This window comes from Leptodactylus fuscus, chromosome 1 (assembly GCF_031893055.1).
Source record: "Leptodactylus fuscus isolate aLepFus1 chromosome 1, aLepFus1.hap2, whole genome shotgun sequence".
NCBI classification, from domain to species: Eukaryota; Metazoa; Chordata; class Amphibia; order Anura; family Leptodactylidae; genus Leptodactylus; species Leptodactylus fuscus.
In genome coordinates, this window is record NC_134265.1 from 201,372,285 (window position 1) to 201,398,000 (window position 25,716).

Below are 25,716 nucleotides of genomic sequence, written 5' to 3' on the forward strand. Positions count from 1 at the left end.
GCACCCTGCAAAAATAAAGGGCCTAGCCCCATCCTGCAAACAAGATTTCATTAATCATGAGGCACTAGGCAATATTTTGAACAGATCACAAAAGGTCACCTGAGCTCTCCCCATCTTTGTTTTTTTTTTCCTTTGTAGATTGTGAGACCCATATAGGGTCCATATAGGGCTCACAATGTACTTTTTTTTTCCTAACAGTATGTCTTTGGAGTATGGGAGGAAACCCACACAAACACAGGGAGAACATACAAACTCCTTGCAGATGTTATCCTTGGCGGTACTCGAATCCAGGACTCCAGCGCTGCAAGGCTGCAGTGCTAACCACTGAGCCACCGTGTTGCCCCCTCTTTATCGTTGTTTAAAAATAACATCTCACATTTCAACAGATCCAATTTAAACCCAGAAAAATCACCAAATGCCTCTATGGTGGACAGTAACTGACAAGAGTCTTTGAATGGCTGTTCATGAATAGCAGTATGTCTCCTGCAAAAAGTGTCATGTGGATGGAGCATCCCCCCCACAGGAACCTCCCGAGAAATTTCCAGAGTCCAACAATCAAGCCAGGGGTCCAGAGCCAAATTTAAAAGGAACATTGATATAGTGATATTAGACACTCCTGTCTTGTTCCTTTGAACAGCAAGAAGAGTTTTGATAAAAACACCACTGTACTGATGTGCGCCTGTGGGCTATCATATATGGTTGAGATAGGTATGAAATGGGCCTGTAATACCAAAGCTGCCCAGTACCTGCCCCAGCCACTCCCATCATATGTTATCAAATAGCTTCCCTGTATCTAGAGCGACTTGTACAGACACCAGAGTCCCATTGTAAGGGAATTGCTAGTTATGCAATTCCCAAGTGCTGTTTGCTGAAACCAGGGGGGAAGGAAAGACAAAGACAGTGAGTCCTAAACTTGGCCTAGCCCCTGACACTACCTACTTGCCTCAGCTACCCTAAGTAGTAGCAGGGCAACTGGGCGATGGTCCCTTCTTTGGATAAGATACACAGAACAGGACAAGACAAAACAACACAGAAGCAGAGGCAAGGTCAAACCAGAGTGACAAACAGTACCAAATCATTAGAATAAAGGTATAGGTGGCACTACTCACACAGGTGAATGACCTGAATGGGGATGAGTAAAATTACGCATACTATAGGTGGTTCTCTAAGTAGAAAAATATTTCCAGAAAATCGTAAATAAATAGAAAAAATACTTGGCACTCACCCACTGCGTAAAATCCAATCTTTATTTATCAAAGTCCAAGTTAAAATACATAGGAACGGGAGGAGGCACACCTTTCGAGTGTTACTTGCATCACAGGCTACATATAGCAGTAGTACATGTCAGACAAGGCTGGGAACCTTCAATAGGTCTCCAGCTGTCATTGGGAAATAAAAAAAAAAAAAATGGGAAAACAGCACCTCAGTGAACGTTGACCGAGGCACACAGGGGATAATGCGGGTACTGATCTCAGACATTTCCATTGGGTCATTGCTGTACAAAAGAGCAATAGCAACCACTCAGCTCCTGAGCAGCTGCTATATTTACATGCCTGGCAATCCCAATACTATTACGGCAGATGGAGCATTGGGGAAAGGTGAGTGGGTTTCTTTTTTATTTGGTTTTGTTGTTTGTTTGGTTTTTTTGGGGGGGGGTTCACCTCCCCCAGCCTAATTAGAAAATATTATTTAGCCTGGACAACCTCTTCAATTGGAAACTACCTTTAAAGCATCATTGGTTTGTTGGACCATTTCATGCACATAAAAGATTTGCTCTTGTCTTCTTTGCTCTTCTTTAGAAATGTGGTTCTACTGGGTGAAGTTTTCTGGTAAATTTTCTCTATTATCCATCACTTATTAGTTTATGACCCACTTTCTTTACTTTATTTTCTTTCCTTTTCCCCATATTTTTCACCTCATGTTTCTGGTTCTAGTTTATTTTTGATCCTGTACTTCACGCTTTATTTGCTTGTTTTTTTCTTGTGCCGTTTATTTGTACTACTGATTATTAATAATATGTAATAATAGCAACTAAATAACAATATTAATAATAATAATGATGATGATAATAATAATAATAATAATAATAATAGACCAGATACACCAAAGCAAGAAGAAGTTTTCTTCATATTTTGCGGTATCATTTTTAAACCACTTATAAAACCAGATAGCTAGATTTCCCAAAACATTAGTAAAGCACATTCGAAAGTTTTCCTAACCTTTCAAGACGAACACTTGACATTGAAAAAAAAAAAGGCGATAAGTGGGATTGGGTGAGACAATTGGTGGACAATAGGTAAAAAGAAAAGCGTAGAAGGGGCGACAAGAATAGACAGGGCGAGAATGAGAATGAGAGGAGGAAGGGCTGGAGAGGGAGTCACTGACTGAGACGCATGCTGCAGCCCAGTGATATGTTTGAGCAGCAAGGGAACAGCACAGAGTGACTGGGAGGAGGGATACACACACTGAGTGTAAGCTGTACGAGGATGAGGAGGGAGAGGAGCAAACGGAGGACACAAGCACAGTGAGTGTTGGATGGATTGCGGACACATTGACACAGCTGCATGCATATGGGGTCAAGATATAAGGGGCACAAGCGGCTGCACTGCAGACTGGGGTGAAATACAGTGTATATATTGTGGGGTCAATAATGGAATATTAATAGTGGTTTGCAGGGTAATGTAATGTAGTATGGACTGCTGCTTAGACAGAAAGGACTATAAGGTTTATCAATGGCATAGTGTACAGTGCAACCACACATCTTCTCATAGAGAAAAAAGGCTGCAATTTGACATTCTTACTAAAAATTTACTGTTAGCTTTCAGCAAAACCTTAATGACCCAGAGATATTACGTCTAATTCTGACTGCACAGTGTATGTTTTATTGTGCAAATTGTCTATTTTTTCACACCTTTGTGGAGCTCTTTTAAGAATGACTGCAATAGCCCTGCATATTGAATGTGTACAGAAGACTTCAGGGCATGTGTTTTGATCCTGCTACTATGCATACAGAAGGCAAATACCATATACACCGATGCAACAAACAAGCATATTAGCATACCACTAAATAGAGACACAAAACACGCCATAAACTACATATATGTGATGATTTATGAGCTATTAAAAGTATTGCACTGTAAAACAGAACATGATAGGCACACCGCTAATAACAGTATATCATGCTCAAAGGCAGTCAATACATTACATCACACATGGCCTCCTGATAACAGTATTTCATGCTTCATTTGATAATAAGGGCATATTATATGCCAAGTATAATAATATGAGTAAATCATCCACATTGGATTGGTTAGAAGGTTGTAACTAATGCTGGGTTTACACCTAACACTACAGTCAGACCATAGTCCCAATAATTCATCATAAAAACAGTCATGTGAGCTGCCATTATCACACACAAATCTTTTGTATAATGATAGATATTTTTCCAGTGGAAACCAATAGCATTAGAGAAAACTATGATGTTTCAGTCAACATAGAAATATTTTCAGTTTTTTACACACAGTCATCGAGCAGGTCAAATATATTGGCAATTTTCATAACCTCTGGACATAAGAAAACTATGGCACAAACATTTGACTGTATATGTAATTCTGTTAGAAAGCTTGTCACTGGGTGTAAAGTCACATTGTGCAAAATGCATGAAAATTAATCATTTCAATTATTTACTTGAAACAAAGGTATGCTACTAGATATCATACATGAGCTGAATACGTCATTGTAATTCTCTGCACAATGCATGTACAAGTAGGTATAGTCAGCCCGTGAAATAAAACAAATGTGGTCTCTGAATACTTTGAAAAGTAATTACATAAAAAATGATTTGGGAACAAATGCGAGGGCTGCTAATAATATAGTGCATCGTGCTCTAGCATAGCTTACCTTGACAATATATGACACACAGCATTCAGTAACCCACTGTTAGTACATTGTGCACATTGCTTACCAGCCAGGTTGTGTCAGCTGCATTGAAAACGCCAGCACCAGCAGCTGACATGTCTTACTTTTCTATACTGCTGAGAATCAATTTGTGCCTCATTAATGCTGTTAGCAAAATGTCTGACACTTTTTATGTGTGTTTTGCTGATAACATGAAACAGTTCTAGCTCTCTCTTCATCTATTGTGTATCTGTGTGTCCTACAGACATATGAAACCTTCCATATGTACCACAGATTGTACCTCCAGTAACATAAGTTTTAAAGGAGATTTTATATCTGTCTTAACATGTCTGTTTTAGTAAATATTAGTATTTCACATAATATAACAATTTAGAGCATCTTTTCTTAGATCTCTATATTTTGCTAATCCTTTATTATTCATCCAAGAGACTTACGAATATCTGTGCACTTTGTATAGGGATAGACACCTTTGACAAGGGGAATGATAACACCAATTGTCAATTTATGTATAAGGGCCTTGTTCCTCTTCAAAATCAGCACCAAATTCCAACTTGATTCTTTCTCCCATGGTTTTCAGTGGGAAAAAGGGATTGAAGCAGAATGCTGAAAAAATAAGGCATTGAAACATAACCAGGCTCTCTAAAGATAAGCGTCTAGTTTGGTTTATATCCTAGTCATGTTTAAAGGGGTTCTCCCATCTCAGTCTTTCAGCCAGGCTGCCTGAAGTGTCTGTCTCACTTCCTGTATTTCTCTTCCTCTCCATCCCACCTGCTGAATGGGAAAAACAAAACTTCTGCAGGTCAGATAATCTGCAGATTCTTGTACAGAATGGACTCAGTGTTATCTGTGTGTTTACATAGAGCGATAACAGACGAGGCTTTATCAGCAAAGTGCAAGTAGCTGAAGCCGACAAGAGAGGTGAGTGAATGAGTGACGTCACTTATCCTATAGGCTTGTAGTTATAGCAGCACAGTGTAAACAATGGGAGGAATAAATTCACATATCAGGCAAACAAAGCAGGGTTTCTAAAGCAATATATTTAGAAAAAGGCTTCAATTTACATAAGCTACCAATATAGATAGGATCCTTGAGATGGGACAACCTCTTTAAAGACCTGTTGCAGTTTTGGACTTGAACTTAAAGATCTATTCCACTCACACCAAGTTACTCCCACAGTAAGCTATAAAGCATTTGGCTACCTCTTGAAATGAATGGTGTGTCTCACTCTGTCCAAAAAAAACCCACTCCATTCAGGCCAAAGCATCCTAGCTCTTGATAATCAGTGGGGGTCCTAGCAGTGAGACCCCACTGACTAGCAAATCCTATCCACTGATTAGCATATCCTATCCTTTGGATAGGGGATAACATGCTGTGACTGGAATACTATCCTGTGGCACTAGAGTACACTTTCTTTTTTTGGAAGAGACATACTTTGCTTACCTTTTCTCAGTAGAGCATTGCATGGTGTATTAGACTTCTTATGCCCACATGGCTCTCTTCCCCTAAGGAGTAATGGCACCTCCTTGACACAACAGTTCACTAAAAGATCCAGAAGAACACAACTGTAAAATATGTAAACACTTCTGTGGGTCCTCTATTATAACATTTTTATTACCCTGAATGATTTCTGATCTTTAAAAGGAGTCAGTCAGCAGAAAATTCATCATAAACCTGATCTCAGTACCTTGTAGAGGTGATTCTACAGCTAACAAATATACTTCTGTTATTCATCTTTGGAGCCTCATTTTCATGTACTTTGCCAGCAAATTTAGAACTGAGACCAAAGCCCAGGCAACCTAAGGCTTGCCCCAAATGCACTTTTCCCCTTATATGTATATCAGTAAATCAGAAATTTACATGTAAATTGGGATCCAAAGCTGAATAGCATTTTTGGAAACTGTAGAATCACCTCTACCATGCACTTTTCAGGTGATTCCTCCAGTACCTTTATTCACATTCCCCTCATTTGAGGTTCATGCCATCAGACTTTTTTGCCCACTCTCCTTTGATCTATGGTCCACGTGGATCACCCTACCAATTTGTAGATCACTTTGCTTCTTGGCTTCCAGTTGTTTTATCCAGTGAAATTCCTACCCTCATCATGGGTGACTTTAACATCCCCAACAACCCTGTCTCCTCACAGTTTCTCTCAATAGCCATTTCTTTTCATCTTTCACAACTTTCTTCTTCTGCCACAGATGTAGATGGCAACACAATCGATCGTATCATCCTTCGACTCCTCACAGTTTCTAAATTTACTAACTACTCTGCCCCTCTCTGATCATAACCTTCTATCTCTCATCATCAGTACTTTCTCTCTTTCACAGGACACACCTACCCATGATAAGTATAAGAATTTACGTGCTATTAACATCCAGCACATCTCAGATACTCTACAGTCCTCTCTGTCTACCATCTCTTCAATCTCCTGTCCTAATAAGATCCATCAGGAAATAACTGCTCAATCCCCAGGTGGCATTGATCCCCTCACCAACCGCACTTCACCTTGTTTATTCTCATCTTTTTAACCAGTTACAGAAGAGTAAGTCTTTCAGCTCCTTTCTTCTTCTTGCCCTACGACCTGCAGTAGTGACCCCTTCCGCTTACATCTTCTCCAGTCTCTGTCGCCTGCTGTCACAACTTAACTAACTAAAATATTTAACCTCTCCCTCTCTTCTGGAATTTTCCCATCCTCTTTCAAACATGCTGTCATAACCCCACTATTGAAGAAATACTCCCTGGACATGTTCTGTGCTACTAACTATCGACCCATCTCAAACCTCCCCTTCATCTCCAAAATCTTGGAACGCTTGGTCTATTCTCGTTTATTCCGCTATCTCTCTTCTTGACCCTTATAATCTGGCTTCTGCACTCTATGCTCTACTGAAATGGCCCTCACAAAAGTCTCAAATGATCTCCTCAGGACTAAATCTAATGGTGACTATTCTCTTCTTATTCTTCTGGACCTCTCAGCAGCATTTGATACTGCTGACCATCAACTCCTCCTCATTATGCTCTGTTCTGATGGCCTCAAGGACACCACACTCTCCTCTCTCTCTACACAGCCCTTATTGAACAAACAATTGTCAGATTTGGCTTTCATTACCATCTTTATGCTGATGACACCCAATTATGCATCATCCCATGACATCACCCCTGCACTAATAGAGGGCACCAGTGATTGTCTCTTTGCTGTCTCAAATATCGTCTTTGCTTTATCTGAAACTGAAACTTTCAAAGTTGGAACTACAAATGTTTCCACCATCTAATATACCTTTCCCTAATATCTTCATTGCAGTCTCCAGCCGTACCATAACTCCTAGGCAGTATGCCCACTGCCTCGGGGTTGTGTTTGACTCAGACCTTTCCTTGACCCCCATATCCAATCACTCGCACACTCATGTCATCTCCACCTCAAAAACATCTCTAGAATCTGACTTTTCCTTACCAGATACATTCAAGAACCTTATTGTCGCCCTGATTCACTGTCGCCTTTATTACTGTAACTCCCTTCTGATTGGTCTTTCTAAACTCGCCCCTCTACAATTTGTTTATGTTCAGCTCAGTAATATTACTGACTGGCTTGCCCATTCCCTCCTGCCTCCCTTTCACCTAAAATAGCTGTGATGGCTGCTGTTCCCCACAAAAATGTCAAATAAGACAAATGTCAGTGGTCCCACATCAGTGATCGCCATCATTAGTCACGTGGATAATGGCGGCGATCGTGGAAGTGCAACCATTGCCATGTGAGATGTAATCGCAGGAAGAATGTAATGTCTGCTGTGATGGCTGCTGTAAGGAAGGCCCCAGTAAGTGAACAAATGGCGGCGATCCTAACGGCGACTGCCGCCATTACATATGTGAGCAATGGCGGTGATCGCTGATATGCGATTGCTGCTATTTGCATTTTTCCATGTATGCCTGCTGTGATGGCTGCTATAAGGTACAGCAGACCATCACGCCATTCAACATGAGGCCCCAGTAAGTGAACAAATGGCGGCAAACCTAACGGTGACCAACGCCATTACACATGTGAGCAATGGCGGCAATCGCCGATATGCAATCGCTGCTATTTGCATTTTTTCATTTATTCAGATGTGGGATTGGCTACTGTAGTGATGGTCCTGCCCGCTCTGATCGCCGCTATTGGTTAGTCACTGACTACTGACCCATAGTTGCAATCAGTGACGTCACAGAACTGCTACTACTCCTTGCAACAGTCCTCAGCTCCTCTGTTGGGTTTAGTGAGTAGCTGAGAGAGGTTGGTAGTAGTTGCTAGTAGTATACTGTATTTAGTATCCATTCTTACCTTCTCTGTTGTCTGCCTCTGTTGTGTGTCTCCTTCTGTGCCCACTTCATATCTTCCTCTGGCATTGCCATCTGCCCACCTCCTTATTGTACCTGCGTCCCATCTGTCTACCCTCTTTGTTGTACTACTTATGTCTTGTCTGTCTTATTTGTTCTGTTTTTTTTTGTTTTGTTTTTTTGTTTTTTTAAATAGTAGTTTTGTTTAGTGTCAGGAAACCGTCACCTTAGTTTTAGTAATAGGGACTGTCATCGTAGTTTAGTCCAGTTCAGTGTTAGTAATTAGTTAGTGTTAGGGAATTTGCATAAAATTACTTACATTAGTTTGCTTTAGTATCAGGGAAGTTTACATAAAATTAGTTTAGGCATAGTATTAGTTCAGGGAATCCGTAGTTTAGTGTAGGGAAGTCCAAACTTTTCATTTATATACCTAATTTTTGGGGTATATATTTTTTTTCTTTACACAGTTTTTACTGTATATACAGTTTACTGTGAACACACCAATATATACTGTGAACCCCCCCTACATTTCATACCAAAATGCCAGTACTCCTTTATCGCTGAAGAGGCGTATGCATTTCTTGCCTCTGACAGCGAATCTTCTGATGGTGCCACACTTTTTATTTTATCATCGTCCTCGTCAAGTCATGAAGATGATTATGAGAGACCCCTAGACCCACTGCACTTGAGACCCCAGAAAGGAGTGACAGCACTGTACAAAGCCCAGAGCAAAGTGGCCCCATTTGGACTTCAGTTCCTGAGAACTATGTTCCCCAGATCCCAGAGTACACAGGCACCCCAGGGATTAAATTTGATACGGCAGGGCTCAGTGAATTTGATTTCTTTCATTATTTTTTACTGAGGACCTCATAGAGCTCATGGTGGTGCAGACTAATTTGTATGCCCAACAGTACAAAACCAAAAACCCTGGGCACTCCTGTTAAACATGATACTTAAAAATATGATAAAAAAGCCATCTCTTAGAGACTACTGGAGCACAAACATATTATACTACACCCCATTATATCGAACTACAATATCCAGGATGCGCTATGAGGCCATACTTTGTTCCCAGTGGCGTAAAGAGGAATGGCGGGGCCCCGTGGCGAACTTTTGACATGCCCCCCCGACCGACACCGAAGACCTCGACCGACCCCTCCTCCGCACTCTATTATGTCCCTTAGTGGCTCCTGCACACAGTATTATGTCCCTCAGTGGCCCCTGCACACAGTATTATATCCCTTAGTGGCCCCTGCACACAGTATTATGTCCCTCAGTGGCCCCTGCACATAGTATTATGTCCCATAGTGGCTGCTGCACACAGTATTATCCCCCATAGTGGCCCCTGCACACAGTATTATGTCCCTTAGTGGCCCCTGTACACAGTATTATCCCACATAGTGGCCCCTGCACACACTATTATGTCCCTTAGTGGCCCCTGAACACACTATTATGTCCCTTAGTGGCCCTTGCACACAGTATTATGTCCCATAATGGCCCCTGCACACAGTATTATGTCCCTTAGTGGCCCCTGCACACAGTATTATGTCCCTTAGTGGCCTCTGCACACAGTATTATGCCCCACTATGGACACCCATAAACAATTACAGACCCCAGAGTATAATAATCGGAGACCTGTTACTTCTGGTCTTCAGCCGGTAACGGCCTATTAAAAAAAAAAAAAAACGCAGCAGTAGCGGCTGTCACCGAGCCCCCTAATGGCCCGGGCCGTGTGGCAGCTGCCTCTGCTGCCTCTACGGTAATTACGCCCCTGTTTAATTCCTACACTATGCAGACAATGAACAGTGCCCACCCTGAGATAACCCCAGTTTTGACCGTTTATATTAATTGAGACCCTTAATAGACCATTTCAGTGCCTGGTTTGTCCAAGCAAACACCCCTGAGCACTGTATTTATGTTGATGAATCGCTGGTACATTTTAAAGGGAGGCTTCAATTCCGCCAATACATGTCACGCAAGAGGGCAAGGTATGGCATGAAGATGTATAAGCTGTGCGAGAATGCATCAGGGTATACCTACAGGTTTAGGATATATCAAGGGAAGGACACCAGAATTGATCCTCCATAATGCCCCCCCTTACTGAGAGTTACTGCCAAAATTGTGTGGGATTTGGTACATCCACTGCTGGACCAGGTTACCAACTCTACCTGGATAACTTTTATACTAGCATGGCATTCTTCAATAGCCTCGCCTCCAAAAATACTGCGGCATGCGGTACCATCCGAAAAAATTAGAGAGGCCTCCATAAGATTCTGCTTGGGCAAACACTCGGAAGGTGTGAGAACAGGGTTTAATGTACGAGCAATGGATTGTGTGTCAAGCACAAGGACAAGAGAGTCCTTCTATTGACAACAATACATGGCCACACCAGCACCTATGTACCAGGTACGAGGTACCAGTACAGAGATCATCAAATCAGACTGCATCTTTTACTACAATAGGTACATGGGGGTGGACTTGTCAGATCAAGTCCTGAAGCCCTACAGCGCCATGCGCAAATCAAATGTGTGGTATAAAAAACTGGCTGTGCACGTCGTACAGATGTGTACGTATTATTTCGATGTGCAGGCCAGAGGGGAACTTTCCTGGATTTTCAAGATTTGGTTATCAAGAACCTCCTGTTTAGAGACCAGGAAGCGGGGGAACCCAGTACATCTGGAAGTGAGGCCAAACACATAGTACCAGGATAACACATTCTAGGAGAAGTTCCCCAAACTTCCAAAAAAGAAAAGAATCAAAAGAGGTACCGAGTCTGCTCAAAGAGGGAAATAAGGAAGGACACCGTATACCAATGTGATACGTGTCCTGAAAAAACAGGGCTGTGTATGAAAGAATTTTTTCGCATTTATCATGCAAACCTTGATATTTTACCCTGATGCACAGCTTATCCCCCTGTCGCATGCTGCCTCTTTCCCTTCTCTTTCCCCCGTGTGTCCAGTTATCACATAGCAGCCATACGTGAGAATTGCCATTTCCAGGAGAACCCACATTTATGCGGTCTAGGTCTCCAGTGGCAAATGCTGAGCACAATAAACTCAGTGGCCAAAAGTCATGGGAAGGTGTGTCTCAGTACCGATTGTGTCGGATATTACACTCAAACAGTGTGACGCAATGTGGCCTATGGCGCTAGTGTCGCCAGGATATCTGAGCAGTCTGATGCAGACAGATGTCTTGTGAACATGGCAGCATGTTGCGAGTTAAGTGACTTTGAACGTGGGAAGATAATTGGTCTCGGGTGGACCTACAATATCGCAGAGACAACATTGGCAGCCATGTAAACCGGTGCACCGGTAGACCACAAGCCTTCACTGAACGGATGTCACGTCACCTCAACAGAGTCGTACAGGGCTCTCGATGGTCTACTGTGGGTCAAATCGCTGCTGATTTAAATGTGGGGCTCGAGGACCCCATTTCCACCAGGACAGTATGCCGAGAATAGGCTTCAACAGACGTGTCCCTTTGCTAATGCCACAACACAGAGCTCAAAGACTGGCATGAGCCCCCAACCATCGACATTGGACCATGGAACAGTGGCGGCATGTGGCATGGTCTGATGAATTACGGTTCCAGCTGTACAGAGCCAATGGGAGTGTGAGAGTGTGGTGTATGCCCCATGAAACCATGGATCCTGCATACCAACAGGGACTTGTCCATGCGAGAGGTGGCTCTGTCATAGTCTGGGCCATGTTCACACTGTCGCAATTGGGCAACATTGTCCAGATGCAGGGATCAATGAATGGTGCTCGATACATGCAACTTATGGAAGACCATCTGCACCCCTTTCTGGTGTTGGAGTTCCCTGATGGGGATGCTGTGTACCAAGGGTGAACCTGCCCCTTTCGCCGCCCGAGGCGAACTACAGAAAGCCGCTCCCCCCCCGGGCAGAGTGCGAAGGGGGCGGGGTGAAGCAAGGGGGCGGGGCTTAGCGGCGTTTGCAGGCAGAGAGCAGGCACGGAGAGGACCTGCTCTCTGAGCGTGAGGGGAGGCTTCTGGAGCAGCGCTGCTTCAGCGGCCTTCCCAATCCACCGCTCGGTGCTAAGCCAGTCCAGGACAGCTTGGACTAGCTTAGGTAATCAAAAATGCCGCCCTCCCTGAGGCCCTGATATAGCGCCGCCTGAAGCGGTCGCTTCAGGTCGCCTCATGGGAGATGCGGCGCTGCTGTGTACCAACAGGACTATGCAACATGTCATTTTTCGCTGTTAGCAAATGGCAAGAAGGCAACAGCCGTTTCGCGCAGCTATGTGCATTTTGAGGCTTGAGAAAGCGCACATAGCTGCGCGAAACGGCTGTTGCCTTCTTGCCATTTGATGCTGTTTTCCCTCCCTACAAGAATTGTTTTTAAGATGTGATACCTTAATAAAAGAAGCCTTTTATGAAGATGAGCCTCTGTGTGGGTGAGTGCCCTTCCAATTTTTCTACTTTTTCATTATTGCCATAGTGCTTTTTTTCTGGTTGTGAAGCACCCCCACGGCTCTGAATATATAAGGTTAAATCCTCTGATTCACCTCCAGCCTACTAGGAATCATATCTACAGACCCAGCAGTGCCATCCTGTTTATCTTCTTTTTCCAACCTATCAACTATGTCTGTGCTCCAGTAGTCTAAATAGTGGCCCTTCCCTTCTGAGCCCTGTCATGTGGTCAGGCATTACACAACTACCACATGTAGGGTATTGACATATCCAGGAGAATTTACATTACATTTTATGGGTTCAGTATCTTCGGTGGCATGTGCTGGGCACAATATCGGGCACTGAAATGACAAATCTGATTCAAAAATTACAATTCTCATTCTGCACCATCTGCTGTGACATACCATTTAGAAAAGCCTGTAGTGTCACTATATCCCTAAACAAATATAAGTGGTTTAGTTTCCAAAATTTGGGGGGTTTCCACTGTTGTTGTACCTCTAGGGCTCTGCAAATGCAACATGGCAACATGTGTAAAATTAGAGCTCCAAAAGAGAAACAACGCTCCTTTGCTTCTGAGCCCTCCTCTGTGCCCAAACAGTGGTTTTTGACACAAATTGGGCATTTCTGTGCTCAGGAGAAATTGGGTAACAAGATTGGCTACTTTATTTTCTGGTAAAATGGAAATAAAATATGAAAAAGTACATATAACTGTAGAAGTTATAATTTTTTAAAATTGGCAGCCAAATTCTGAGAATTTCAGTGAAAAGCATGGGGGTTCAAAATGGTCATATCACCCCTAGATGAATTCCTTAAGGGGTCTGTTTTCCAAAAGGAGGTCACTTTAGGTCTTCTCCAGGTAATTCCAGACTGATGAGCTTAACATCCATTGTAGAAAACGATTTGAGTGGCTCTAAAGTGACTATATACAGGAATATGTGACTCTACGTAACATAATAAGTGACAGACAGCATGGTTTTACTAAAGACAAAAGTTGTCAGACTAACATGATTTGCTTTTATGAAGAGGTGAGTAGGAGTCTGGACTGACGGGAGGCCGTGGATATAGTGTTCCTGGACTTTGCAAAGAAATTTGACACTGTCCTTCATGGACATTTAATGGGTAAAATCAGGTCCATTGGCTTGGAAAATATAGTTTGTAATGGGATTGAAAACTGGTTAAAGGATTGTGTCCAGAGGAATGACTGCAGCTCAGATTAGTCCTCGGTTATATGTGATGTACCCCAGGGTTCAGTGCTAGGTCCACTCTTATGTAACTTATTTATAAAAGATACAGAAGACGGGATTAAAGGGGCTCTATCATTGGGAACAGTCATTTTTAACTAATCATATCCTTGCATAGGCTTTAGAAAGGCTATTCCACACATACCTTTTGAATGTAAAGTGCCTCAGTGGCTTTTGAATAAGTCCGTTTTTATGCACATGCTAATTAGCTTCCAGCCAGCACAGGAAGTTCCCTGCAGTCTCCTCTCTGCTATTATCTCCTATGTGTGTGTGCTAGCAGGAAGCTGAGTCATCAGCAGCAGCAGCCTGTGCTGTACACATACATAGGAAAGAATAGCAGAAGGTGCACAATGACACTTCCAGGGTGCACCAAGAGGCTAATTAGCATATGAATAAAAGCAGGCTCATTCAAAAACCACTGAGGCAATTTACATACAAAAGGTATGCCTTTCTAAAGGCTATGCAAGTATGTGCTTAGTTAAAAATGACTTTTCCTAATGATAGAGTGCCTCTATTTTTGCAGATGACTCAACTATGCAGTATAGTACAGTCTATAGAGGATGTACATAGGTTAGAAGCAGACTTGGACAGACTGAGTGTTTGGGCCTGGAGGACCTCAGTTATGAGGAGAGATTAAAGGAAGTTAGTTAAAGGAAGGGAGTTAAATTTGTTTAGTCTGAAGAAGAGGTGATTAAGAGGAGATATGATAAACCTGATAAAGATAGATATAGATAGATAGATAGATAGATAGATAGACAGATAGATAGGAGATAGATAGATAGATAGATAGATAGATAGATAGGAGATAGATAGATAGATAGATAGATAGATAGATAGGAGATAGATAGATAGATAGATAGATAGATAGATAGGAAATAGATAGATAGATAGATAGATAGATAGATAAGGATAGATAGATAGATAGATAGATAAGGATAGATAGGAGAGATAGATAGATAGATAGATAGATAGATAGATAGATAGGAGATAGATAGATAGATAGATAGATAGATAGATAGATAGGAGATAGATAGATAGATAGATAGATAGATAGATAAGGATAGATAGGAGTTATAGATAGATAGGAGTTATAGATAGATAGATAGATAGATAGATAGATAGATAGATAGATAGATAGATAGATAGATAGATAGGAGATAGATAGATAGATAGATAGGAGTTATAGATAGATAGGAGTTATAGATAGATAGATAGATAGATAGATAGATAGATAGATAGATAGATAGATAGGAGATAGATAGATAAGGATAGATAGGAGTTATAGATAGATAGGAGTTATAGATAGATAGATAGATAGATAGATAGATAGATAGATAGATAGATAGATAGGAAATAGATAGATAGATAAGGATAGATAGATAGATAGATAGATAAGGATAGATAGGAGTTATAGATAGATAGGAGTGATAGATAGATAGATAGATAGATAGATAGATAGATAGATAGATAGATAGGAGATAGATAGATAGATAGATAGATAGATAGGAGATAGATAGATAGATAGATAGATAGATAAGGATAGATAGGAGTTATAGATAGATAGGAGTTATAGATAGATAAATAGATAGATAGATAGATAGATAGATAGATAGATAGGAGATAGATAGATAGATAGATAGATAGATAGATAGGAGATAGATAGATAGATAGATGATAGATAGATAGATAGATAGATAGATAGATAGGAGATAGATAGATAGATAAGGATAGATAGACAGACAGACAGACAGACAGACAGACAGACAGACAGACAGATAGATAGATAGATAGATAGATAGATAAGGATAGATAGATAGATAGATAGATAGATAGATAGATAGATAGATAAGGATAGATAGGAGTTATAGATAGATAGATACAGTAGATAGATAGATAGATAGATAGATAGATAGATAGATAGATAGATAGATAGATAGGAAATAGATAGATGATAGATAGATAGATAGATAGATAGATAGGTAGATAGATAGAATAAGAAATTTGGGGAAAAGCTGTTCCATATAGAATCCCCTCAAAAGACAAGGGGACACTCTCTCTGTCTGAAAAAAAAAGATGCAATCTCAAGAGCCAACAAGGCTTCTTCATTGTAAGGACTATGAATCTGTGTAATTTCCTACGCCAGGAACTGTCATGGCAGTCAGAGCCGATATTTTTTAAAAAGGATTACAAGCCTTTTTAGAGCAAAATAGCATTGATGGTTATGGAAATGTATAGAATAACATGGCTTTTCCCATTTCCTGGTTGAACTTGATGGACAAATGTCTTTTTTTCAACCATACTAACTATGTAACTATGTAATGTTACTACATCTCAGCTCGCTTAAGACTGAATGAGCTGAGCTGTAATAGGGTGTTTTGGTCACTATACAATGCATGGTGTCATCTGCCTCCAGCTCTGTAAACAATTCAGATATTGATTACTTATTTGAGAATATGACATAAAAAAAACAAAAAAAACTGAAAACCTTTCAAAGGGAATGGTTCCAGGGGCAACACAATGGCTCAGTGGTTAGCACTGCAGCCTTGAAACACTGGAGTCCTGGGTTTGAATCCTGCTATGAACAACATCAGCAAGGAGTTTGTATGTTCTTCCTGTGTTTGTGTGGATTTTCTTCCACACTCCAAAGACATAGTGATAGGAAAAAAATGTACATTGTAAGCTCTATATGGGGCTCACAATCTACAAAAAAGAAAAAAAGAAGAAAAAAAAAAAAGGGTGGGGGGAATGATTCCATCGCCCCTGTTTATGAGATAAATATTGTTTTACTGACATTGCTGTTGAATCTAGACCTCACTATATGTGGAACCTAACAGTAAAGTACGTGCTTCTCAGATTTTTAGTGTTTACATTTCTCTTGAGGTAGAGGGAATGGGGGGTGCCACCTTGAATGTTTTTCCCTGAGGAAGAGAAACCTAGCTACAGCTCTGAGTAATTTCGCACAGTCTCCATTGCAGAATTCAACTGTAAATTTTGTTTCATAAACTGACAGATTTTAAGCACCTCTACTACAGGTTACTTGAATTTTCATAAAAAGTTGAAATATGTGCAGGTCTGTTCTATGACTGTATAAGCTCTCATACATAGTGTCTTATCAGTTTGTCTGCTGCAATTTCAACCTGCCTCCGTCCCCTATCCATTCCTACTGGTTTTACATTTATTTTGGCCAGGTGTGACTGTACAATAGCAAGCAAATAGCTTAAAAAAAAGACCAACTGTATATAATATAGGATGTCCAGGAACACTAAACTGAAAATATAGGACTATACATTAAGGCATGATGTAGCTAAAAAGTTCCCTAACAAAAGAGTAATCTATCACCACAGTCAGTAAAACTGCTTGCTGTTATTAAATAATATCCCAGATGTAACCAAACAAGCAACCAGAAGTAATACAAGTACTTTTCTTACATTGTGAGAATGTTTAGTCCAGTGCAGAATGTTTAATCCATCAAAAAGACAAAGCGGTTTGCAGACTTGTGTGGAGGTTCTGAGGAGAATCAGTCCTTCTCCTCTATTCACTGTGTGAAGATAGAACAGAACTTCCACCCCTTCACTCACTGTGAACCTGTCTAGCCTTGCATCTATGAGCAGAAGTTCCCTAGTAACAAGGAGTGAACTGCAAATTAGCTAGAAGGGATACAGCTATATAGTACATTACATTTTGGTCCAGAATCACATGCTCTGTTAAATGTCATAGACTAATTTGTCTGAAAAATTAGTAACCATTAGTTATACACATTAGTCTGTTTTGTGTCATTGACTCATAGTATATAACTTAATTTACCTCCAATATATGGACATATTTAAAATGAATGGTCCTTCAACAATGCGAGTTGTCCAGTTGTCCAGCAAAGTAATTCCGTACCACAAATATGCAAACACTCTTTGACTGCATCACAATATATTCTTTATTTAAATTATAGACAATAAAGGACTTTTCTCTCTGCTGTTCTTGGTGGAAACTGTGCGAAAACCCAGAGGACCACATTATAGTCTATCTTTTTAAGCGGACCTGAAGCGGACCCCAAGGACAGAAACCCGATCACTAGTGTGAACCTAGCGTTACTGCCTATTGTACGCACTGTTTAGCATCAAGTGCTAGAAATAACTGGAGGAGAATATAATTATAACTGTATTGTGCTATTTGTTTCCTGCTCACAGTAGTCAAATCTGTTTTGACTGTAAGTCTTCCAGCTAAATGTGCATTTGACTGCTAAATGTGAGATTGCAATACTCTACTAAACTTCCTAATTATATACAGAGACATTAGGGGAGATTTATCAAGCAAAGTATGCCAGAATTCTAACATGCTGTGCACCACATTCATCCGCTGTTTAAGCTACGGCCCTATGTTGGGGAAATGCAGCTTTTTTTGTTGCAGATTTTACTGCCGCTTTTTGAGCCAAAGCCAGGAATGAATTGAGCAGAGGATAGAATATATGTACTTCCTATATATTTGACATTCCTTTAATACCCATTCTTGGCTTTAGCTAAAAAAAACAAAAACGCAGCAAAATCTGCAACAAAAAAGCTGCATATCCACAATGTGGAGTCTTAGCCTTAGACTCATTTAAGACTTGCACAGCAAAAGGGATGTGACTTCACAGACACTTTAAGGCTGAGTTCACAGGGAGTTTTTTGGTCAGGATTTTGGTCAGGAAAAATCCACTCCGAAAAATTCTGAGGCTTTTTTTTTGTGTTTTTTTTTTTTTATGTAGATTGTGAGCCCCATATAGGGTTCACAATTTACATTTTTTTCCTATCAGTATGTCTTTGTAGATTGGGAGGAAATCCATGCAAACGCGGTGAGAACATACAAACTCCTTGCAGATGTTGTTTTGGGTGGGATTTGAACCCAGGACTCAAGCGTTGTAAGGCTGCAGTGCTAACCACTAACCACTCGTGTTGCCCCTCTGAGGTGGTTTTTTAGGTGTTTTCTGCCTGAAAAATTAATGCAAGACAATGTCAGGTGGAAAATCTACCTCGCGGTTTTTGACAATTCCGGTCAAAAACGCGTCGAAAAACCATGAGGCGATTTTCTGCCTCCCATTGACTTGTATTGATTTTTTCAGGTGAAAAACGCCTGAAGAATGGACATGTTGCTTCTTTTTTCCGCTAGCGGAAATAAATTAGTAGTGGATTACATAGGACTGTATGGTGAGGCATTTTTTGGAGAAGGATTTTGAGGTGGATTCCGCCTCAAAATCCTGACCAAAAAACTCCATGTGAACTCAGTCTTATAAACCTGCCACAGTTTAAGACTGTCTAATTTGAATTTGCTCTGCCTCACTTTTATACAGTATTGATAAATCTACCCCATTATTTAACCACTTCTGGATATCCGCCATAAAATTACGGCAGATGTTGAGTCTTTAAAGATGGTGGCCTCTATGCTGCAGAAAGGTCACCATAGCTACTGAGTCTCCACTGTGTTGTACAAAGGAGACCCAGAGTTATTACCCACAATTAGTAAGTGTAAAAAAGACCCCTGGGGCCGGACCAGGATGGTGCAGAATGCTTTCCGCACTGTGAGATCGCGGGAGCTGTTCTGTTTCTATGATATCCGGGAGCCTTATAGCTATTCACCAGCCTCAATAGCTATGTAACAAAAGTCCCAGAGACTGCAGTACAGTTGTGTTGCTGTCTATGGGACATGCAATTAAAAGTTTTTCAATGTTAAAATCATCCCTTTCCCTAGATTTGAAATAAAAATAAATGAACAAATACAAATTATATATTTCCTTGTCTGAAAACGCCCCGTCTACAAACATTATATTTAAAGGGGTTATAACATTAAAAGAAAACTATATGAATGTGGTATACTGGAATCATACCAACTCATAGAAAACAGGTGATAAGTCATTTTGGCTGCAGAGTGAATGTCATAAAAGTGAAGCCCATAAGAATGTCACATTAACGCAGTTTTCTACAATTTAATTCCATAATGGTACCATTATTAATAGGCTAATGAGTTCAACCAAATACGTTTACCAGTGTGTTGAGTGATTTCTGGATTTCTCTTGGAGCTCCTGGCATCTTCTGCATTTGTTTACATGGATAGTTTTCTGTTCTTTTTCCCTACAACTACTATGATGCCTTGCACTTCACTCAGAGTTGACACCTTCCCCCTCCTCCCTTTCTCACTTACACCCCCTCCCTGTTTCTCTAGCTAGCTGGCCTACTACTAGCCCTGCCTAACAAACTCACCCACTGGAAACGAGGAAACGGAACATCACTGGAAAATATGCCTGGGCCCATAATTAAAATGTTAAGGGGTCTGGAAGGCAGGGAGTCGAAAACAAAAATCAAAAAATGCCTGTGGCAGGCAGGGGCTGAGCTTCAGTCTTATATTTGTAAAATTAGTAAGTATTGAATACAATACAATATATATATATATATATATATATATATATATATATATATATACAGATAGTAACTTATTTTCCATGAAACAGGAGAACGTAACTTAGTACCCTTCCATAGCTACTGTATTTCTGATAGTACTGCTCTTGGTTCACCATTCATGCAGACAGCCATATTATGGATCTGTGTAATAGAAATCTCTAATGTAGTCCCTGTATAAATTTATAGCTTCATACTGTATTCATCAGAATTCATACAAAGATGATTTCTTATGGATTTCTATGAAATCTGTGAAAAGCAATAAATGATGCAATGAGCCCCAGCACAAAAGCACATGACAGTGAGATATAGATATAAATGTTTCTAATTTATTTCATTGTACATTATAAAGTGATTTTCTTCCTTTTTAAAGCCAGGGCCCACATTGCAAATATGCAGAAACGCTGAGTCAAAAAACGCAGCGTATTACAGTTCCTGCAAATTGGATGGGATTCTGTCTAATCCTGTCCAGACCTTGGAGAAATAACCTACAACGGAGATGCTGCAACTTCAAAACATCATTGCATTTTTTTTTTTAAATCGCAGCATGCCAATTATACGTTATAGATTTATAAATTATACATATATAAATGTAAAAACCTCAGATTTCAGTACAGGCACTATATTTATAAATCCCTTTAAGGCTAAGGCCCTTCATAGCAATGGAAACGCAACTCGGTTTTTCCTGCATTTATGCTTTTATCTAATTAGTTATTTATGAACTCATCTGGTATTTATGCATTTATTTATTTTTAATATTTATATATGTATTATCCTTTTAAATATTACTCTTTATATATAATCTGTAGTCTCCTACGGTACTGACATAGGTTGCTCATATTTATTTATTGACCATCCTTTTATTATTTACAAGAAAGGATAATCCTGTAATGATTGATGCATGTTATTACTTTCATGTGTGTACATCATGTTCTCTGCCTGTATATATCAATTGTGAATTTTTATGATATATCTTTTATATATATATTCCTATTTATACATATATTACTAATATGCTTGTATATATACATATATTTTTTAAGTTATATTTCTAACTTCTTAACATTTTCAATCTTGGGTGTCAATAGGAACTGACCCCAGTAGATCAATTATTTTCTGCTGGTACCTATTAGGAGGCCCTGACAAATGAAGCACGATTTTTCCCAACTAAAAGACAGTACAGGGAGCACTTCTAAACAGAAGTGCCCACACAGTCTTTGACTCCGGAGCCCCTGTGCAGGCACAGCTGCTCTTAACCTGCTGTGGCTATGAGCCGAGAGCAGGGAGAGTTGCACAGACACAGTATGGCTGTCGGCTGGTAGTTTATATGCACATGCACAAACTCCAGTGCGCTTTTAGACTTATAGCAAGACAAGAGATAGCGCATGCGCAGTAGACATCTTTGCACGCCGCGCCTGAGCCCTCACAGGCATTCCCCATACCTGTGTTGTAGCAAACACATGTGAGGAGTCTTGGGGAAATGTACCGACCCTTCAACACCCTGCCTGTCTCCTTCTCACAATATATACACATCTATGATGGAAGACAGCAGCAGACATTAACAATGCTAGTGTGAACACCCCCTTGTATGAACACACATTAAGTATTTGACACCAGAAATGTTTATCCTGCCCAACTGAATGTTTTCAGAGAACTTTATTATAGCGTGTGACTTTCGGTCAAAATACGTCATGGCTCTACCTCATATTGTCCTTCCATGGTATATGTATACATTTTGGGGGGGTTTTCTTTGTTTTAGTTCGTAAACTCCCTTTGGTTGTCCCAAAACAGGTCAGTTTCCAAAGATGAAAAGGTTTCTATGTATAAAAGGAAAAGCTAGTGAAGCAAGACAAGACCTGAAAAACAGACTGAGTTACAGAGAAGCAATTTGGTTCCCTACATAGAATAAACTGAATACAGGGATCCTCATCTATATCTCATCTATATGATAAGAAGGCATTGTTAAAAAAATGAATCTCCCCACACAAACTCTTTAAGCTGTCATGGCAAAATGAAAGCTGGGCAACAAAGACAGTTATCTTTTATGTAGTTTTGATAAATCTGACCCATATTGTGTATTATGGGAAGATTTCCACCATCTGACTTGCATAACCAAAGTTTTCCTGGAAAAAAAATTCAAATGTTGACAACTATGCTTTAAGTGACAAGGCGTATATAATATCCTCTGAATCCAGTCATATCATGCGTCAGTAGAAAGTTAACAACGTAGCCTAGAATTGCAGGTCTCTGCAGTTATTACCGTCAGTCAGGTATACAAGGTATGATATAACGGTGCTATAAAGAATTAGTAGTTCTGGGCCTACGCTGCCTGTTCTGTTCATTGCAATGGTGTGTGCTGGCTAAGTGAGCCATTATCTGTGTATTTGAACAGGTTACACAGCAGGGGCAGGTATAAGGTTTCTGTTCCTTTCATGTATTACAAGTTCTCCAGTTTCTCTTTGGCTGCCTGCACAATACAGAAAAAGAAACAGAGTGACCTGTCTGACATGAATAATTTCATTCACGCTTCCCTCATCATACCCTTTGTGAGGTAAGCAGGAGTTAAGTTACCACCTGGCATACACCAATGCCTGTCACATGGCATACACAGTTCACAACACAACCCCCGGGGTATTCACTAAACACAAGGATGGAACTAAATTTTTGATTCTTTACTATTGTATTGGTTTTTCCTGGGTGTAAAGGGGTTGCTAATGGCTACCTCATTTATTATCTTTTTCCTGGTATAACAGTTTACTACTTTGCTTTTTTCTCATAGGTGATGAGGTAATATACAACTACATTTAACAACACTACTACACTAAACATAATATGACTACAAAACACAGTACTTACCACAATGTAATAATATCAGTACATATAATAAATAGCAATGTGATAGCAATCAACTAATATTACACATTTACCTACATACACAAAAAGGTACAATATACATCCACATTCACAGCCCCTCCCCAACTAGCCTTGTTACTGTCTATCTTCCTAAGGGAGGAAACAAAGACAAAAGTTGTATGGAGATCTGGGGAGCAATAGGGTTTTGTTGTTATATGGGGTTTGGGATATTGGGGTATTGGGTTAGGGGAGTACAAGGGGATACAGTATGATATTTAGCAGAACAATCTTCTTTGGAGTGTTAGGACTGTTTGGTGTTTTCTTCTTCCCTATAGCAAGCACTTTAATCCAAATTTTCGCCATTGACTACAATGTGGCTTGTCCTGATTGGCCCTTTAACTACTAAATGTAATGCCAAAATCCAAATTAGAATGGTTGGAATTGATCTCCAAGACCAAAAGGTTTGATGACACAAAGGAACTGGTTTTATTGGTGATACGATCAGCTCTCTGTGTATTCCATCCCAACTACCCACAATACCCTCTAATTTTTTAAGTGCTGCCAAATATCTTGGCGCTATATAACTAAATTTATTATTATTATTATTATTATTATTATTATTATTATTATTATCATTATCTCTGAAATACACAAATACATCCATACCAATGTATGCTGTCCACATCAGTAGTCCTTCACTTCATTCGTTCTGGAGCAAACACAAGAAATTCCCAGTAATTTACTGAGGTGTGGTGGACCACTACCATCTAGCTAGCCTTAAAAAAAAAATTGACTATTGATATAAAAGTATTTGTACACATCCCTTTACAGTGAGGATGCTGAATTAATCTACCATCTTGTCTCCTATTTGTCAGCATAAGATGTAACAGGCATGCTCGACTATTATGACTAATATATACCCATAAACTCAGAGTTTATAACCATAAACTTAATATTTGATTGGTACACAGTAATGCAATAAATTAAAGGGATTCTATCATTGAGAAAACTCATTTTTAACTAAGCATATATTTGCATAGTCTTTAGAAAGGCTATATCCAGATATACTGGCTGGTGAGCGCTATTGAGCGTTTTATGCCCTTCGCGGCGAAACTTTTTTTTTTTTAACCGGACACAGAGTACTGCATGTCCAACTTTGTGTCCAGTTAAAAAAAAAATGGTTTCGCCACGGAGAGCACAAAACGCTCAGCGGCGCTCACGGCCGAACACTTTTCAACCCATTCAAATGAATGGGTTTGAAAAGTGCCTGCCGGTTTCTGTCTCCTGCCCAGTTTCTTGGGTAGGAAATGGAAACCTGCATAACGGAGTTCGGGTGCAGGTGTGAACCCGCCCTAACCCTACAGTTTTGATCCAGAGGAAGGCAAGAAAAAATTCTGCTGTGGCTTGGCAAGTTGATCTGCCTATAGATTAACTCACTTATAACTCAATCCGAGATGTTCAGCTCAATATGCAGCTGTCAAGCACAAATTTATTGGCAACATTGAACATAGCTGCGGATTTTATTCTGCATAGAATGAGAATAAAATGCTCCCATGCCTGCAGAAAGCCAGTGGATCGTATTAGGGTTTAGGTACAGAATCCACAACTTGATATCTTGCTTAAAATGTCTACTCTGTATGCTGAGACCTGGGCATCTGACCAGGAAAGTTCATTACATACAGGAAATAAGGGTGAAGAACAGGAGTTACTGTAGACTGCGCTCTTTGGTTTAACTAGCATGAACCCTGGTTGATTTCATTCTGTGTATCTGTTTTCCAGTATCGATCACCCATTTGAAATCTCATTGCAGTTCTCTTTCTTTTCAGTGGTGATCTATGCCCATTATACTTACCTTCTCCTTCTGTTACTAACCTGTGAGGGCCATGTCATTAGAACCTTTGTCTGTGTATTGATTACATCTGAAGATCTCAGGGTAACAAATTTACACAGAAAGATAGCTCCTGCCTGTAACTCCTCGCATATATTTGGAAAGAATGAAAACATGGCAACCATTGCTGATCATTTCTGCACAATCTTATTTACCTTTAAACAATCACGTCTTTTACTAAGTTCATGGCGCATTTAATCCATGAATTATGGGTGATATGTCATCTGTATTTCCCAGACCAAACACTGCCTGAGAAGGCTATCTTACAGTCTCATAGACATAGTCTCATAGTGACCTTAGGCCTCATGCAAATGATCATAGTTTATTTCATATATTATCTGCAATTACGGGTCAGCATTTGCAAATAATATACAGGCCCATTCTTATTTATGGGACCATACACAGATCTTTACTTTTTGCAGCTGTTTGTCCAGTCTTTACAAAAGAGCTGTAAAATATGAAGCAGGTTGTATACCCATCCATTTATGCACTGCTGACCATTCATTCAAGTGTATTGGTCAGTGAAAGTCAAGGATGGCACACAGACAGCGCCGCACCTCTAATGAGGCGACCTGAGGCAACTGCCTCAGGTGACGCAATGCCGGGGGCGGCATTTTTACTGACCTACGCCAGTCCAGGACAAGCTGCATGTGAACTG

General features: G+C 40.2%; 1 protein-coding gene across 1 annotated transcript in view; it reads left to right on the plus strand.

Moving 5' to 3' along the window:
• The first annotated feature begins 2,291 nt into the window (after positions 1-2,291).
• LINGO3 (leucine rich repeat and Ig domain containing 3) overlaps positions 2,292-25,716 on the plus strand; it is a 65,838-nt gene continuing 42,413 nt past the window's right edge. The window contains exon 1 of the mRNA XM_075282163.1: positions 2,292-2,524. The gene's annotated coding sequence lies outside the window, so the exon portion shown is untranslated. The remainder of the gene's footprint in view (positions 2,525-25,716) is intronic.